Below are 19792 nucleotides of genomic sequence, written 5' to 3'. Positions count from 1 at the left end.
TTCCACCATACAATACTTAATTCTTAATTTAGTGACTGAAATTAAAAATTACTGTCAATGAAACCAAAAGATTCCTCTCCTTACTTGGAATTTCATTTGAATATTGGTGATTTTGGTAAATATAGAATGAATGATTCAAGGATATTACTAGAGTTATCTAAGAGTATCCTCCTTCAAGTGCCGTGACAAAAAATACTTAACAGAATCAAACTAATTTGTTGTGTGCCTTCTTGAATTTAAACTCTACACTGAAAACATCAATCCGAAGCAAAAACTAATCTATTTCTGCTCTTTAGAAGTTGCAAAGATGACACAAATATATTTAAGGCGACTTTTGCCTCTGCATTTGTAGTGCTAGAGCACAAAGTTGTTCTCATAGTTTCTTTTTTTTGTTTTTCTTTTTGTTTTTAAATTAAAGTGGAAGTGGGCTCAGTGACCCATAATAAATTATACTGCATGATTTATATCCAGTCATGAGCAGGGGAGCAACGTATTTCCCTATGCATTACCCAGACTGAAAATCACATTTGACATAGCAGAATATAACTTCCATGGAAATTAAAGCTACAATTCGGTTATGTGTAAATACATACAAATAAATGTATCTAGATACCTATGACTATACAACCAGTGTCCATATAAACACAATTGAGAAGCTTCTGTTTAAAAACTGCAAAGTCCCTTTGGTCAAGGACTTTCAAAAATAAAATTTATCCACCAAAGAAATCGAAATGGAAACAAACTGTGCACAGTGAAGAAACAGCATGCTTGTTCAGCAGTAATATTTTGCTGTGAATGTCCCCCTTACCTGCATTTATCATGTGTTGATTGCTCAGTTCACTGAAGCGCAGGATGCCGAGCAGAGCCATGGGTCAATAAAGTAATTTATAATGATCAACCTTCTGGGCAGACCGTGTCATGAACCAGTCTTTACTGTTTTCTTCTAGCAGAGAAAATCTGTTCTCCTCTTGATTAATATTTGCTAAAAAAAAAAAAAAAAAAAAAAAAAAAAAGGCACAGAAAATTTACTAGCCTTTATAACAAACTTTTATACTTAACAGAGAAATTGGATGATGTGTCCAAAACTTGTATGTTGCTCTTGAATCCAGTATTACATCAACGAGTATTTATTTTTAATCTATGTGTATCTGATAGGTATATTCATCAATATGCGACACATTTAATGACAACAGAAGTTGATTTTAGGGTGACTTCAAGTCAGGGAAAATGACTTCTCTTAGATGTGGCAAAACCTGACGTGCAAACTGGTTATTATGATTACACAAGCAGTAAAATCATCTGCGATGCAACACATGGCCTGGTGCCATGTCACACCTGCAGCAGGCCCACAGGGACAAAGAAGCACACTGCTGCGGAGCAGCCCCGCTGGTTGTGGCTGCCCTTTATCTTTGCCTTCCAGGCACCTGCTTGGGAAAGGTGGTGAGGCCTCCTGCCCTCCTGGAACCTCCTGGAACCTTCAGGAGTGGGAGCAGGGGCCTGTACCTGTGCCCTGCTGGGGGGCTGCAACATAATGGCAGGTGTTACAGCCCTGGAGGGCCGGACCTGCCATGTCTGCAGGCTGCAGGGCTCGGCGGGGACACGGGAGAAGCACTGGGGACCTGCACTGCAAGGAGCTGGGGTAAGTCCTGTGGTGTTTAGAGCTGTAATCGACCGTACAACTTGTAAAATAGGGGAATGCTACGGACCCCCGGCTCTAGGGCTGCATTATATTGTGGATGTTTCTGAGTGAAGATAAGGAAGTAAAAGATGTATTCGTCTCTGACTGGGATTGCATTTAGTTTTATTTTCCTCCTCTTACCTTCATCTTAAGTATTACTTGTGGGAGGATCGCAATGGGGGTCAACAAGCCCCGTGGTTGGTTGGTGATAACATCGGACTGGTGACAATGAAGCCATGAGGAATGTAAACAAGTTAGCAGGAACAAAGAACGGTGATTCTTGCTGTCTCAAACTGCTTGTTCTCCAGCTTTAAAACATGGAAGTTGCTGGGTGTTTGCTGTTGCTGGGCAAAGTTGTTAACCAATTAATAGCTAGTGGGAAAGTACCGCTTGGTATAAGATGGTATAAGAAGGGAGCCTGTCCTCAATAAAGGGAGTAGTTAAAGTTATTGATCCTAAAAGAAACCCTGGCATCCGTGTGGTCATGTCACAACAATTACTGAATGACTATTTCTGACATGGCTGTTGAACTGGTCTAATCAGAGCCTGGTGATTCAAACTTTGGGTGCTTTATCTCTGTTCAGTGTACAAATCCAAGTGAAGCAACGTCAAGAGAGACATGAAAGTGGTGGACAATGCAGGGATTTGTATGAGGGAATTAATTCTGTAAGACTGCAAAGAGCTATGGTGAGGGACTGTGCTGCCAGCTTTTAGGAAGAGCTTTCCAGACAGGCATAGAGGCATTTTCTGAAGTGGTATCTCAGGGGCATGGTGATGCTCGAGGTATGGCATATGTAATCCTCCTTGAGGTTTGTAAACTGTCTGCTCTAAACGGTGAGGTCCATAGGGGAAAGATGTAGATTGCAATATACAGAAGAAATAGCAAATCCATATACTTTGTTGTTAGAGCTGCAGGCAAATGACTGAACAGGTGAGTACCCCTTGGCCCGAGGTTAAAATGAACAGAGCATGAGAAACTACTGGACAGGGCATAGGAAAAGTCTCAATGAGGCAAAAAAAAGTAGGACCATACTACAGGCATAAAACCTGGATTTTTGGTATAAAATTGAATATGGGTATGGTGTTGTGTGCATTTTGTTTGCCTAGCAGGGGCATGTGTGAGACTGACAGATTAAGCGCCCTAGTGCCATCATATTGGTGCCTGTTCCAGACCCTATAGCATTAGCATCCTCCTAATCACTTTCCAGGAGTGGCAGTTTGTGTAAAACGTGTGCTTTTCTTTTTGTGCTTATTCGGGCACTAGGGTTTAAGATTTACATAACACTTGGGCTGTTTCACCTTGATATGTGGCTCATTTTCTTGCCATTGCATTCAGTTAACATGCATCTGTGGTTTAGGAATCAAACTGGCAGATGGAGGGAGTCTCTGGCCGTTTGCCTTAATCTTGCCATCCCAATGACAGTAGCCAGAGTAGCCCTTGAACAAGCTGTTGTTACTCTTTGCTGCCAGACCTGTTACAAGTCCCATGGCACTCCGTTAGCTGTCTGTGACGTCCTTGTTGCAAAAATCTTTGTTTTCTTCAAAATAGTTTTTTTATTCAAGCTGTCAATCTGTTGCAAAAAAAGTAGAAAAATGATAGGCAGGTGATAACAGTAATCTCTCAACGGTGTAGGTTCCGTTTCAGAGGTTAATTTTGCCCCTCTCGCAAATGCAATATATACATCATGCTGATCTCAAAATAAGTGTTTTCTGCAAGTCACAAGTTCACCAACAAAGATACTTCTGAAATAATGGACTCATAACTGATTCCATTTGGACTGCTGTTGTGAAAATATTGTTTGCAAAAATGTATCCTGGGAGTGAAAACAACCATCTTTCTATCCTCCCTCCCTAGGTGTAGTGCCCAAAACTCAAACTTAGTTCAGGAGTTAACTTCAAGGGTTTGTTGAAATATGTTTGCTTAATTTTACTGAGGGAAATCAGCTTAGTTCTAGTGCTTTTTTATGTGTGTGGTAAGTGGAAAAAACAAAACCTATATGAGACATAAAGAATAGCACAGAATTTGGTGCTATGAGTGAAAGCTTATCAAATGTTAAACTGGAAAAAAAGATTAGCTGGGGGTGGTTCTCAGTGGAATCTGGGATTATGATGAATATTTTGGCAGGAAAAATAAAGTCCTGATGTTCTGTAAAAAAGCAGTTTACCTCTTCTTGAAGGCTTTTTTGATAGTCACGTTAAACATTAAAATGCACTATTGTTCTCCTCACTCCTCTTTACTGAGTCACCGACAAAAGCATATAAGACTTAACCACTGTTAGCCTCCAAACTATTTCTTCTGTATCACTGGCGCTCTCTATGATTTTCATAAAGTCTGTAGAAGATCTGTGAAAAATTGTATCTTGATTTTTTTGATGGGACTGTAAGAGAGGAGACAGGTGATCTCTGGAGGTCTTTTGGTGGATATTGAAATGGCTCTGCAGTTTAGAAAATGAAAAAGAAACTGTATTTCTTGGGCCATTTGTGAAAATAAAAAGCTCAATCTGTTCACACAGGCTGCTGTTGACAAATAGAGTTTGTGAGTGTTTCTCTCAAGTACACTTCAAGATGTATAACTTTTTGGGATTGTTCCTGCAGACAGAATTAGTGGAAAGAAGCATCATTTAGATGAAAACAAAGAAGATAAACTACTTATTTTGTTCTGAGGTCAAAATAATTATTGAATTTTCAGAGCTTTTTTCATCTCTTACCCTGGGTCAAATGAAAAGTCTGCAATCTGAAGATTCTTCTTCAGTTCAACTCCTATAAAGGGTCCATAACATTAAAAAAACATTGTGACTGTTACGTAGTTATTTGACAAGGGAGAGTTGGGATTCTACTGCATTGTGATGTTCTTTGCAGGTTTTTGAAATACCCAAATGGGTCAGGTATTTTTCCACTAACAGATGCTATTATATATATCCATTCACTGAATCCAAATTGTACGTAGCCTAGGAGGTTTCTGGAAGGCAACTGATAAAGGACCTTATTCTTAAGATCATTTCCATTCCCTGTTGAATTTTAATATAATAGCCAGGCACTCAAATTATAATTTTCATAATCACCTTGCAAATTATTACCAAAGTCTGATGAAATACCCAGAGCTCTGTGCCATCTGTTCTTTTAAAATTACCAGTGGAACATGGTCAGTATGGGACCATATTACTTATTTTATAAGGCTACCTGGTGTTTTAATGTTCTTCTGCCCATAATAAATAACATCTTGGCCATATTTTTGACTTCTGATAAAATGCTTTGTTTTCTGTTCTGGCTGTGGTATATTTTGGTGACATTGTATACCAGTTGTTGCTCTCCTGTCAGGAATACATCTGCAACTGACAAGAGAGAATCATGCATTGTATTCATAGAAAAATCTGTGGGGAAGATGAGCAAAGGCTTTCTTTGCAAATCAGTAGGAAAGATGAACGGGTATAAAAAAGAGCAGTGCATTTACTGTTATTTATAAGTAGTTTTCTCAACATTTCTAGTTCTCTGGCTTTTACATGCTCTCAAAATAAAGTGTTTTGGCTCTATGTGTGTAGAATATTCTTTTCTATTACACATCCACTAGATAACAGCCTACAATTTCCTATAGCTAATAGAGTTACTCTGATATAGTAAACTTAAACTTGGTGCAGACTATGTATTTAAATTCTAATCTAATCTGTATGAAAGTATGTTATAATCCATGAAGTGTGCTGTTTGGATTAGGTGAACTTGAATATCCACTCAATTTTAATTAAAATTGCTACTGTGAACTTTTATCATTTGCCACTTTACATATCAGAGAGGGTTGTAAATTTTTCAAATTAACATTGATTCTTAGGGATGAAAGAGGAATCACAAACTGTTGGGGCAGTAGTATCAGTGTTAGTGACGTAGCTACATTATTCCTTGGGTAGAAATTTTGTTTGAGTTATGTATGGTATACAAAGACGGAAACATGGATTGATACTGAAACTATAACATTAATTACTATTAATTATAATTAAGCTACTTCCTAAGGGAAGTGATGGATTATTCATCACTTTACAATTTTAAAGACTGACTATCTTTCAAGGGTTATATTACAGTTTAAGTTAATATTGGGATTTTTCATGTGGAACAGCATAAAGTCCTCTGACTTGCTATGGAAGAGCATCAGTCCATATAATCATTATCTCCTCTGTCTTCCTCTCACCTAACATTTTTCAAGAAAAGGTTAATTTCTTTGTAGATCTGATTTTTTATATTTGGGTGGGAATTCCAGATTGATAAGTAGCTCTGGCTATTTGTTAAGCATTGATTTTTTTAATTTTTTTTTTCTTTTATCATGTCTGTTTTCCTAGTGAGGAGAACGTAAGTGTCTACACTGTATATTGAACAATTCAAAATTTTGGGGGAAAAGGAGGCAAAGATCAGTGCCCTAGCTAACACGTTCAGTAGAACCCTAAAACACTTTTCTAGAATGTACAAGGTCATGCGCATCTTTGTAAGGCAGGAGGAGCACAACTGTTACTCTGCAGGTGCCTGAGAGTTATATTTTCTTAGAAGGTAGGCAGTGCAATTTACTTACAGTATCTCGTACCATGATCTTTCAGGAAGGTAGACTACAATTAAAGACCTATACAAAGCTAACATATACCTCCCCAAAAATACTCTTTTACTTGTCTCTGTCTTACAATAATTATTTAGTGTGGTCTGCAATATTGTCTTTTGGCTGTTGAGGGACTTCTTGTAGAAAATATAATTTTTATAGTTATTTCTGTACAGTTTAGCATTAGCAGACATCATGTGTTTGCCAGGAAAAAAATATATTTTGACCTGATTTCTTTCAGATCTGAGGTTCTTAAAATCTAAAGAACTTCTAAGAATTCATGGTAAAATTATTTTTGTGTTCATAACACATGGATCATTGTGCTAGCTGTTTATATGAGATTTCAGTAAGAGAAATATGTTTTTTCTATTGCTAGGCTGGATGTGAATGCTAGCTGGAATTCGTGATAGGTTTAAAGGTGGTCATCGGGAGGTAGGCAGGAAAATGTCTTTATAGTTATGTGAAAGGAACAGAGTGTGATGCCTTTTATTAAGGCATTTATTATTATGAAGGGAGATAAACACTGGTGTGCCAGGTGTGTTCTGGGGATGGCTGGGCTCAGTGAGTTTGCAGTATAGTCCTGAAGCACTTGGCCCTTCCAGGTGCAGAGGTATTACCGTACAAGACAACGCGTGGGAAGAGCACTTTGGAGGTGCATTCAGAAACATCAGCTTGTTCATGTTAGTTTGACTTTTGGTGTTTCATGCTTAGCTTTTGCTGTGGACACTTGCACAATCAGGAGTAATAAAGAACAAGCTGAAGAGCCATGCAGTGAAACACAAGCTTAAAAGTAAGTTGTGACTGTCCAGCTGGGCATCTGCATATTTTAGGAATATAACAAGTATGCTACAGCAACTGTTACAAGGAGCAAGGTTTCTTTTTTGATTATGTTGCCAGCACTCATGAAAGTGACTCAGCAAGGGTGGATAAGTATAACGGTCTCTGCTTTTAGGATCCTTTGACTCATTCCACAAGTTTTGTTTGTTTTCTTACATTTCAAACATGTTTTACTTCTTTTGTACAGCAAATAGTATCTGCAATGTCAAGAGCAATTCCAGGATTTACAAATCTGGGGTTAGATATTCCCACGTCAGCTTGCTTTTTGTAGGGACATGTCTTGACGTACTGAAATTTTGGAAACACAGAAAGTTATTAGAAGGGAGGTAGCCCCAGGTTCCAAAGGGAAATTGGAAAATGTGAGAAGAAAAAGTAGATTGCTATTCCTGCAGAGGAGTAGCAGAGAGTTGTCTCCTCCATCTTTTCTTCCCCCATAGTTTTTTTTTTTTTAATCTCGGGCTTTCTTGTTTAGGATAGATTTTTTATTTTTATTTTATTTTTGTCTAGGAAGAGCTTGATAAATGCTTCTTGTGCATGTAGAAAAGATGTCTCTTGTGATGTCGGAGGGTTAGTGTGGTCAGGAGATGAGAATGAAAGGGAGGAGGTGTGGAGAGTGCTTAGACCTGTGTCTTGCAACCTACTTTTTCTGCTTTCACTTTTAGACCTTGTGTAGTCAGTTCCTCTTACTTTGCATCTTAAGGGAAGCAGAAGGCAAATCAGAAATGTGTCTCCCTGCTACTGAGTAAAATTACCTGCTTGTGTTTTATTAGTGATTTTGCTGACACTAATTCTTCTGCTGCAAAATCCATATTGACATGGTGGGGTGCTGTTTCTCAGAGTAAGCAAGGTGAACCTTCTTGGTAGTGACTGAAGGATAAAAAGTGGCTGTTGTGAATCAAGTGCAGTATTACTAGAGTCTAAAGTTAGTAGTACCCTAGATTGACAAGTTCTGTGGAAATTTCTTGCCTGATCACACTTCTGACTTAACTATGGTAGAAACGTGATTAATTACAGGATGCTATTTTAGTATCTCTCACTCACTATATCATTTAGAGCTAGTCATACTTAACAGAAAGAGGGTGCAGAGAACAAAGCATGGGAGACCCTCAGATAGGGTATTTCAGCTGACATCAAGTAGCCCTCTTGAGTTTGTGATCACATCGTCTTTGCAGTCATGTGGGCCTGGCCATCTTACTCTGTCCTCTGATACCACAAGAAGTAATGCAGTAGGTGCTCAGCCTAGCAGGGTTAAGAAAAGACCAGTGAATGGACCATGCTTCTGAACACCATGTAGCAAAGTAATAATAAAGAGACTGTGGAGGACAGCTCTAGTACTCTAACAGAGATCAAACATAATTTGTCCCTATCTTAGATAAAATTACTGGTAATCACAGGAATCTTACAGTACACACAAAAAGTAAAAATGCTTAAAAAAACGGTGTTGAGTAAAATACTCTCCCTAACTCCTACCAAGTATCAAAGCAGAGCAGTAAATGTTGATGGTAACAAAGAGATGTTAAATCTTTTTTTTTTTTTTAATGATGAAAAAAAAAGATGAATAAATTGTAGGAATTAAAGGAATAATGGATGAATTTGAGGAAACTGTTACAAGTCATCTGACTTCTAAATAGTTAAGGAGAAATTAGATGTAGATATAGCAGGTTTATAAGATTGTCATTTCTTTTTAGACCTGATCTAAACATTGCAAAAAAATGAATATATTTAACATGTCATAACTAAGGCATGCCTTTGGATACTCAGTGGGGTAAAACTTTTTTGATATATAATGGCTTAAATTCCATAACAAGTGTAATTCCAAGAAGTGTCTTGTATTTTTCTTCTTCTGTTTTAATTTTTCCCCTTGAAAGGTCAACCAAAGAGAAGAGAACTGCAATCTTCTTTGTCTTGCAGCATCTTTAGCCAGTTCATGAATAACACCTGTTTCCCAGAAGTGTTGTGTTAAATGGCTGCTAAACCTTTTTTTTTTTTTTTAATTTAAATTTTTGTCGGAAGTAGTGATGGGTCTCTGAAGCCAGAAGTCAGAAAAACTCTCTTTTAGTGAAAGTAAAAAAAAAAAAAACACCTTTAGGACATCCTTTGCACATCTAAATGCTGGAGTTTTTCTTTGTAGCTGGTGGTAAGAAGCAGTAATGCTTAACTTTGTCCCTGAAGATTATTTTGAATCAGTCTTTGGCTGCTATCTTAAGGGCTCTGCTTATTAAGAAAATAGTCCTACCAACGTGATCCATTAAAACCTGCTGTAACTGTGGGAACATTACTGTGGAAGTTCCTGTTAAGGCAAGTGAAATTTTGGAGAATGAAACGCTTGTGATGTTCTGAGAGGAAAAAAATGTATTAATGGGGATTTGAACAGCTTGTTTTTCACTTAAACAAGAGCGTTACTGATTCCTAGGCCTGAACTGAAGTTCATCAGTTTGCCTGGAATGTGGGCACACCTGTGAAGACATGCTTCTAGACAAATATAGTATTCAAAATTCTTTTTCTGTCATATGAAATGTTTGACTAGATGTTTTGCAGTATGCATTGGTTTTAAAAAAAAAAAAAAAAGAAAAAGAAAACACCCTTCCAAATCTTTTCTAAAACTATACACAGCTGCAAGTTACATCTGAAGCTTGTGATTGTCATATTTGTGGGTGCAATGTGTTTAATTGTCATCTTCAATCATTCAAACAAAAGCATTTTTTTTCCTCCCCCTTATCCTCTTTTCCATGCCACAATGCATAAAATAAAACCTTTAGGGGTTCAAAAGAAAATGCCTTCTTAAAACTGGCAGTACTGGTATATTATCCAAATCTGTTTTCATTAATGCAAAGTTAAATATTCCTAAACTTTAGAATGATTTTTTTAATTTAAATTTTGTGTTCTTGGCTTTGCATAAGTTGCAGAAAGGAGGGTGATTGGCAGGTTTGATAAATTTCATTTTTGTTTGTTTGCTTTGTATTAGAAGATAACATAGCTTGTTTCTTTTGTTTTTCACAAAAAGGGATAGCAAGAGCAATGACAGTTTAGACTTCTCTGTACATAAAGTTCATCCCTGTCAATGAGAATGTGGTGTACTCCATCTTTCTTCTTCCTTGTCTTCTGCTTCTTGTTGTCAAAATATCTAGGAAGGTAGAGTAAAGTCTGTATTTGTTGAGCAGGACATCCCTGTTATGACCTGGACATTCATCACCAGTCTTACTTTAGAAGTACCATATTTGGTTTTTGGCTGGTCTAATCTGGTTGTGAAAAGTAACCTTGAGATGAGATCTTCTGTCTTACGAATTGTCCAGGTTCTTGAGCCAATCAGTCTCTAGACCAAGCCATCTCCTGAACTTTTCTTTCCAGCTCACCAGCAAGGTGTGATGCTGTTTTGAACTTAACTTGTACAGTAAATAAAAATGAAGTCTATTTTTGTCAGCACTCCAACCCTCGAAAGAACAACATCAATAAAAAGAATGTGATGCAGTGATTAATGATTGTGATAACTCCCTGTAGATTGTGGCTTCATTCCCCAGTGATTCTTCTGCCCTTATTCTGGATAAGATGCTACATTAAGCACATATGCCTTCATCCATATAGCTTGATAAAAACCTGAAGGTTAAGCTTAGGTTTTTATTTTTCATTAGTGTATTTGTAATGCTGAACCCGTAACTTGTGGCTTATTCTTCTGAATTACCCAAGATGGTAATGTATAAGAGCTGAATTAGCTTTATTTAAAAATACCAATTCAATATGAAAGGGGGGAATTAGGTGATAGTAAAAAAGAAATAACCATGCAATTAAATGCCCCAGACTACATTCGCGGGTGCTGTCTTGTTGTTTCAGAGTAATTTTAATGCAATGTTTGTTTAGCATCAGTAGCACAAAGAAATTCTGTAATTGAATGATTTAATACCAGTTGAAACCTGTGAGATGTTTGCCTTACTTTAGTACCAAAAATACAGAACTTTTAATTTCACGCCCTTTATAAATTACACATTTACTACATGATCCATCAGATGCATAGGATATCTTTGGTCCTGTGTCACTGACTGTGGATGTTGCTGAGGTGATTCAGGCTTCTTCCTATTACTTCATGAGGAAGCAGCTGATACAGAAATACCTCACCTGCTGTAACCAAAATAATTAAGGTTGGGCAACTCCATGGAAAGCTGATTTGTATCTTACCATCTAACAGTAACAGGATTGTATCGCTGTACAAGTTCTATTTTGAGAACTTAGGTGATATGTAAATTGCCATTAATTATGTGTGGGAAAGACCCACAGTGGAGCAGCGGAAAGTGTGAGGAGGCAGGCACGGCACACTGACTGCAATTCTCCTTCCCCATAATGCTCAGCTGAAAAGGAGGTTACAGAAAAGGACCTGGAGGTTCTGGTGGACACCAAGTTGAACATGAGGTAGAGATGTGTCCTTGCAGCGAAGCAGGCTAATAGTGTCTTGGGATGCACCAGGAGTAGTGTTGCCAGCAGGTAAAGGGAGGTGATCTTTCCCCTCAGCACTGGTGAGGACACACTTGGAGTGCTGGGTCCAGTTCTGGGCTCCCCAGTACAAGAGAGATATGGGCATACTGGGGGGAGTCCAGCTGAAGACCACGAAGTTGATGGAGGAACTGAGGCATCTCTTCTATGAGGAGATGCTGAGGGAGCTGGAGCTCTTCATCTGAGAAAAGGGAAGGTTCAGGGGGAATCTAATCAATGTGTATAAATACCTGAAGAGAGGCTGTAGAGAGGATGGAGCCAGGCTTTTTAAAAGTGGTACCCAATAAAAGGAGAAGAGATGATGGGCACAAACTGGAACAGAGGAGGTTTCTTCTGAAAATCAAGAAGCACTTCTTTACTGTATGAGTGAATGAACACTGGCACTGGTCGCCCAGAGAGGTGGTGGAGTCTTCTTCCTTGGAAATATTCAGAAGCCATCTGGGCATGGCCCTGTGCAACTGGCTCTAGGTGTCCCTGCCCAAGCAGGAGGGTTGGACAGGATGAACAAACAATTTACAGTTCCATAGCAAAGAAATTCTCTATTTCATCTGGTTCTCCACAAAAATTTTGGTTTACAATGAAGCAGATTTTTCCTGGAAAAGTATATTGTTCTCTGAATGCTCTCTAAATGCACAGCAGAAAGATGGTTTCATATGCCATTAATCGGGTTATCAAACTCTGCCAGGATATGGTACGTTCTCTTTATTTCTAACATACTCTAACCGGCATTTGTCAGAAGATAATGGTGTTTGTTTGGTTTTCGGTTATAGCCATCTCTCTGAAACTGAAGGTGGCAACCCATTGGAAATGATACTGCTCTTCATATAGTATTGATTTTTTTTTCAGTTTTAACAATTGTATTTCCCAGCTGTAGAGTTACTATGATAATCCTGACTTTTATTTTGTTTAATATGCTCATAGAATTTTATAAGGCATTTTATAATGTATATTGTAACAGTGAATCCAGTTTTAATTCTCTAGTGGAAACATGTTATTGAAAAATGTCCTGTCATTAGAGCTTCAAAGCTTTAGTTAATCAGTATTATTGTATGTAAGATGCTCCAGAGGAACATAAATAAATTTTTGTAAGAAAGTGAAAACTTATTTTTTTTTAATTGTATTGACCTATATTATTGATTTGTCTTTCTGTGTAGTATAATACAAACCCTTTTTTCCTTTTCTTTCTCTCCCTTCCCTCTCCCTAGAATGGTCTGCCATTTGGTTGGTAAGTTCTACCATGTTGTGCTAAGATATCAGGAAAATAAAAGTACTGTGTAAACAAATGTTCTGTATAAGAATAAATGTGGAACAGATGAATTTAGCAGTCCAGAAGCCCAGGAGAGTGCAGAATATCTCCTGCAAGATCTTGCAGATACATTTTAAGCACTTTTGGCTCCCCTTTTACCTGCTTGGCAGCTAGGAAGACCATTCATTCTTACATGGTATATACCTATTTCTCTTTTGTTATACATCTGTTAGATTTTAAGAAAAAGAACTCATTTCTAATGCTGGTGTTGTCAAAAACAGATCCATGAGTATTGTTAAACTTTGAAATGTATGATGGCAGTAGTCTGTTTCTAAATTCCCTTTCTTCTCACCGTAGCCAATGAGCTGTGGATTTGAGGGAGCCCACCAAACTGCTGCAGATATACCAAGATGTTCCAAAGGGACACTCCAAAAGTCAGTATTCAGGCCCAAGTTTAACTGCATGAAGAAGCAGTCTGATTGCAGAACTTGTCCTCTTGCAGGCACTCTCAGTAAAAATTAAATCACTGAGTTGCCTAATACAGGAGCCTGTAAATATATATCTGTCCAAGTGAATTTGGTTAAGTAGTGCCACTTATGGGGAAAATCACCTGATCACCTAATTTGCTTTATGAGATTGACCTTTTTAAAGATAATTTGTTAACATAAATTTGACAGAGTTTTACAGTGCAAAGTGATTAGATAATCAATAGAACTTGTGCCACGTGCCATAATTAATGTGTGTTTCACGTTACTGTGAGGATGAGAATATAGTACAAGCCGTGCTGAACTCGTCTTTGTTCAGCTTAATACACTGGTAGGTCATAGTGTTGTATGCAGTGCCCCTGGATTTCATCTGTACTATTTGAGTTAAAGAATTATGGAGCAACTTACAGTAAATGGTCTGCCCTGGAAATAGTAAAATTGAGTTGAATGATTTTCTAACAGAATTCCTCAGATAAGCTACAGCTCGCAAACTTGGTGAGTAGTTCAGAGTAGTCTTACCGTCTGTAGTACATGAAGAGGTTGATCAGATAATAGACACTAGGCTATTGAAATGTTGGCAGGTTCTTTGTGATCGATGCTGATGAAGGATGAAATGTGAGTGAGAATAAACAGTCTATAGTCTTTCTATTAGTGCAGCTGTCCACTCTTAAAATATTCCTTTACATCTTTCATACTGTAAAAAAACTAAAACCTTGGAAAGTGAATTTTAGGCAATATGGTGTTCTTGATATCTGCAGGATGTGACATTAACAGAATAATTTTAGTTCTACCCAATGGTTGAGTGACCAGTTAATAGATGTTTTTGACCTGTAGGTAGGGTGCTATTTGCTCAGTGTTTGATTCTTATTTCATTTTAGCAGTTTCATGTGACTGTTGTTGTACCTAAGTAAAAAAAAAAAAAAAAAAAAAAAAAGTTGGAGTGGAATGCATTCCTTACAATTCACCTGAAGATGCTTTGTGAAAGGTACTTTAGACATAGGAGTGTCTGGAAAAACAAGTTGTTGTTGTTTTAAAGTAGGTCTGAACCAGTAAACTCAAATTAGGTTGTTCTTTTACTCGATAGCACTTTTGTATAAGGAAAATATACATATATGAACATTTTATTATTGGTAGATTTGTACATTTTGTCAGGTGAACACACTCAAATCAAAGAAATTTAAGAGAAACATCTGAAGTTAATCACGTAATGACAAATAAGCTGAAACATTCACAAATGTAATGGGTAGACCTTTCAGGAAGTAATAATCTTCAGAGCCTTCTTTATGGATTACAGTGCCTCTCTCTTACTATCTTTTCCTCTCAAACTCCAAATTAACATCTTGGGTGAGAGCTCAGACGCTTCTGGGCAGTTACCTGATGGATGAACCTTAGTGTTCATGTCCTGTGAAGGGGATGGTCACAGAGGATCTTACCCCTGAGACAGAAGTCTGAGATCTCAATAGGCACCTTAGATTTTATGCTAAAAATGTTGGAAGGAAAGTCCTTTCTCCAGCTTAATAAGATTGGTGTGATGAAGTGGATATATTCAGGGTTTTTAATATTTCTGGAGATTTTTTTCCTTGAAAGGAGAGGCATATGCATTGCTTTGTTTTACACCTCAGTTTAGTTAAGCAGTGATATTCTTGAGCGTCATCCTGAGGTGAACTCCCAACATTTCCTCCTGCTTCTTGAAACAGATAGCTGTTCTCTCCGAAGGAGCACAAGTCTGGTCTGAAATGCCTCCATCAAAAAGCTGAGAAGTAGGAGGCGCCACCCACTCTCCATCAGTTTATTTCTCTTGGCACTGGGCAGGAAGGAACTGAATAAAAATGATACAAAGTATTGCCAAGCTGATCAAGATAGATGTCATTTGCTGTGGTCAGATGATGCAATTAATAACTCCTGATGTTTCAGCGTGGATTGATCTTACTTAACCTTTGGAGTTTAGCCTAACTTGAATCTTAACAAAGGTCACCATCGCAGCAATTCCTCAAAAATAATGCAGTGTGTGCTTCTTTGTGTTAGTAGTTGTATGATTTAGAATTGCTTCTTGTGCTGCTCTTTCAGTAGAATTTCACATCCTTCTTTAATTCCACTGAGTGTGGTGACTAGCACAGATGTGTATCGTTCTTTCGTTCTCCTCTTCCCTTGCAGGAGGAAAAACTGCAGTCAGTGCAGTTACTGGCTTTGAGGAATTCTACCAAAAGTCTTGGACATTCCCAGTCCATGATCACTGCTGTTACTTAGGAGGAGGAAAAAAAAAAAAAAAAAAACACTGCAGGAGTCTTATGGACAGATAAGCTTGTATTAGTCAGCACCCAGTAGTAAGTGCACATGAAAATTTGAAAGGCTTTGGAGAAAAACGTTTGTTGTGAGACATGTGAATACAGTTATTAAAATAAAGGTTCAGTGTTAAAGCTTTTGCAAGGGCAATTTTAATATAATTCTGCCACAGGCTCGTTTGCATACATAATTTGTCTGCAACCAGTTGCTTTCCTGTGGTGTTTTATGGTGCAATAATTTGTATGTTAACAGAAATCCTCTGGTATTGTCCTCTCGAATACATGTGGATTTAAAGGTTACGTGAAACAAAATAAAATCCCCCTTTATTCTTTTAATTAGCACAGGTGACAAATATGTGTTTGCTCAGTAAATTTGTACTGATCTGCTCTGAAAAACTCTGTAGTTTGGTTGAATGTAACTTTTAAAACTGAGCCAAGATACTAATGTTCACACTGGTGAAAGTTGCTGAGGTTCTTCGTGCTTGGGCAGGCTTTGCTAAGAATAATCAGGAAACAACACTTTCAGATCTGGGACTCGTTTTTATCTTGAACTGAGCCAAACATTGGGATCATATTTAGCTATTGATTTTGGTTTAACTAACTTTATCTTTGGATTTAGCTTTATGAAGATATGATGTAGTTTAAATTGAAATAGATATGGAACAACCTGGTTTACTTTCTTTGAGTTTCATCTACAGTGTAATGCTACCAGAACACTGCACAGACCAACAAAGTGTCTCACAGTATTATGTTGTGGTATTACTGTCATTATCAACTGCAGAAAAGGGTTATCAAAAAGCCTGGCTTTGTTCAAAATGGATTGGCTTTTCTGTGGCAGAAAGCAAACTGGTCCCATTCTATAAAGGTAGACATTTCTTCTCTGTACGGGATGGCTGCATTTAGAAGAGAAGTTTCAAAATAACTGGGCACTGATTTGGAGGTTCAAATTACAGGTAGACTTCAGGAACCTTCCTCCTTCAGTAGTTCCCAGAGTGTACAATGAGGTAAGATTTTTCATAATTGTAAAAAAAACATTGAACGTGTGTTGGAGAGTAGAGCCCATTTTAAAATGTACTGTCCTTGTGGTGGTTGCTGGATCAAGATGGTAAACTGAAATAGCTGATTCCAAAACTTGCTTATCAAAATCTATCCCAAGTAACTGATTTTTTGTCCTGGTAAATTGCCAAATCATTAAAATACAATTAAGTTCTAAGCATATGGAAGGAGGAATTGAATTGTGTGTCCAGATCCTTTGCTGAAATGCTCAGACTACCTTTGTGTTTAGAATTAACCACAGACTTGAAATTATTCACTGAGCAGGGGATTCTTTGTGGCTTTTCACTAATAATTATTTCTAAAAAGCATAGGTACTTCAACTTTCTAAGCCACCTGGCAGCCAGCTAGATTAATAGCTTCTTGGCAGCAGATTACAACCACTGGTATGTAGTGGCTACCAGATGAGCATTAATTTAGTTTTATATTAAGCATGCAAAGCAAGTAGAGAAAATATAATCATTTATTATTATAATAGTTCTAAGTTATAACCAGCTGCATGATTTATGCTTCAATTAAACTATGCAGCTTGTACAAAGTCATCTTCCTGTATTAATCATGCAAACTGGCTCATTATTGATGACAAAAAAAGCAGACGAGCCAGGGTTTCCAGTGATGACTGGGAAAGGTTTCATATTTGGAACACCCCACATATTAAGTATGGCAGGGAAGATGAAGTGTTCTGTATGAGGAAAAAAAAAAAAAAGATACTGTAGAATATTCCAGGATTGTATTAGAATGCTCTCAGTCTGCTGTTACTCTGGAAAATAAAATTAAATGCTGCTATCATTTGCACTATAAGCTCCTAGTTAGAAATCAATGGCTATCAATGAAGGTGATATTTGGTTCACAACTGCTTTTTTCTCTCCTCTCCTCTCCTCTCCTCTCCTCTCCTCTCCTCTCCTCTCCTCTCCTCTCCTCTCCTCTCCTCTCCTCTCCTCTCCTCTCCTCTCCTCTCCTCTCCTCTCCTCTCCTCTCCTCTCCTCTCCTCTCCTCTCCTCTCCTCTCCTCTCCTCTCCTCTCCTCTCCTCTCCTCTCCGCTTAGTTTTTCTTTTCTTTTCTTTGTTTTTCTTTTCCAGATTTGTTTGTGATTGATAACTCACTAGGAAAGATGTAGTGAATATCAGTTGACATGACAGCAAAGGGAAGTGGTCATTAAGCCAGGGCTTTACTTTCCAAGTTCCATTTGCATCTCTTAGGCATGCTTCATTCTGAGGTGTTCTTGATCAACAGGAATATATCAAGATGGAAAATGTTTCTTCCATTTTAAAGATTTTGTGGATTTTGAGACATTTTGCAAATAACCAGAATGATTCAACTCGTCATGTTTCCAGGGAGGAAACATAAAAGTGTGAGATGACTGAGACTGCTGGCTTACAATTACCCATTGGGATTAGAGAGCCTTTCCTCTTCTACTTTTAACTAGAGACATAAAGCACTGCTTCTGTCAGCTGTGTGAATACTCTGGCTATGTCGTGAGTGGCTGTTTGCTGTGTTATTCCTCCTGCTTTTTTTTTTTCTTCTGGAATTTCATTAGTCATAGTGACAATTTCACTCAAACCAGTATATTGTGCCAAAAAAAACCCACCACCAGCAAAATCAAATAAAATAAAATAAAGTCTCGCATCAGATTATTTTATTTACTACCATGCTGGAAGAAGCAAATCCATCCATCCTACCTACCCCTTTTTTTTAAAATATATGTCTGCAAGGTAGCATAACATTATTTCTCCTTCCTTCCCCTTGTCCTCTCCACTTCTTTTTCTAACCTCTTCACCCCCTTTCATTCCACAAATTCTTCTCTTTGTCTGGAGTGAAGTGTCTGAAACCCAGTCCTGTAATTTCTGAGATGGAGAGAATAATCCGTGCAGGTGACTAGGAAGAATGCACTTCATTCATGATTGAGGGGCAGGTATTAGTGTGGGTGAAAATTGGTTGATTTAGTCCATGTGAATGGAAATGTAAATTCATACTAAAGTATGTTTTTCAGGTAGTTTCTCTGGTAGCTATTGTACCAAAAGATGCTCAGCCAATCCTGTAGTAAGGCAGCAGACATCCATCCTTGATTTTGACATCTGATAATTATTGCAGTAGGCTTCTATTCTTTTGGCATTCTTCTATGCCAATGTGTTTGAAGCACATTTTGCTCCATTCCAAAAATTTTCTGATAGATTTTGCAACTGTTTCTTCCATGGCTTTAGTCGAGCGGTTTGTCAAAGTAAAATGGTGTCTTGTCTGTGGTAGGCATTTGCCTGAGAATTGTGATCATTGCATACTCTGATCACATGCAGCTTAAATGCAATAAGCATTTTAGTGAGGTCAAAAGGAATATGGTATCAAAGCACATTTCTTCTGTGATGTACTATTCATTCTTATTCACATTTTTTCTGTGAAATGTTTCATGCTCATTCTATTACTTGAGCTCTCTAATGATTTCCCTTCTGACTGGTTTTCTGTTTCCTCCTTGATTACACACAGACTGTACAACTTGTTCTTCAGCTTCATGAAAATACACTCTTTGGGGCCCACTGAATTATTTCTGTTCTGAGTTAACTCATAAAAGCATTGGTTTAGATTTGTTTCTGTTTTCTCATGATGGCCTCTATCATACTGTATTTCCTCCCAGACTCCCAAATGTTAGTGTTGGTTTGTTTTTGCCTCATTTTTCTAATGGATTCGCTACCACCCTGAATATAAAATTAACTTCATGTTTCTTTTGACACATTCTGCTTTGCACTTTTATCTCCAGATGATCTGCCATTTTTGAACTTACTTTTATGACCCTCCTGGAGTCTGTTAACTGCCAGAAATCAGTGAAAGTTTCTGAACTATGAGTTCACTTTGAAAGGAAGGGAAGAAAACGAAAACCACGTGTTCTAATGATGTCATCTTATTAAGTCTTTGAGCTATGTTGTGTGTATTCATGCTCCTTTGTCACTGTGAGGTTTCCCAGACAGCATGGCCATGTTCTAGTCTTGGCCTGATAGCTAAATGACTAAATTGATGGCATGCCCCATTTTTTTTGGTTAAATGACTCAGAGCAACCCATGCCCCCCATTTTCTATTTGGGCAGATTGAAAATGCATGCATTGAAAACACACTGCCTTATTTATATAAAAAGCAGGTAGATCCAAATATCGTACAGCTGTTATACAC

General features: G+C 37.8%; 1 protein-coding gene across 3 annotated transcripts in view; it reads left to right on the top strand.

Annotated features, from left to right (window-relative positions):
- The first annotated feature begins 1003 nt into the window (after positions 1-1003).
- CDH18 (cadherin 18) overlaps positions 1004-19792 on the top strand; it is a 548209-nt gene continuing 529420 nt past the window's right edge. For all 3 annotated transcript variants that reach the window (XM_080580190.1, XM_080580181.1, XM_080580180.1), the window contains exon 1: positions 1004-1639. The gene's annotated coding sequence lies outside the window, so the exon portion shown is untranslated. The remainder of the gene's footprint in view (positions 1640-19792) is intronic.

Source organism: Anser brachyrhynchus (genome assembly GCF_964034855.1).
Source record: "Anser brachyrhynchus genome assembly, chromosome: 2".
NCBI lineage: Eukaryota > Metazoa > Chordata > Aves > Anseriformes > Anatidae > Anser > Anser brachyrhynchus.
This window is presented reverse-complemented; position numbering and strand designations above follow the sequence as displayed.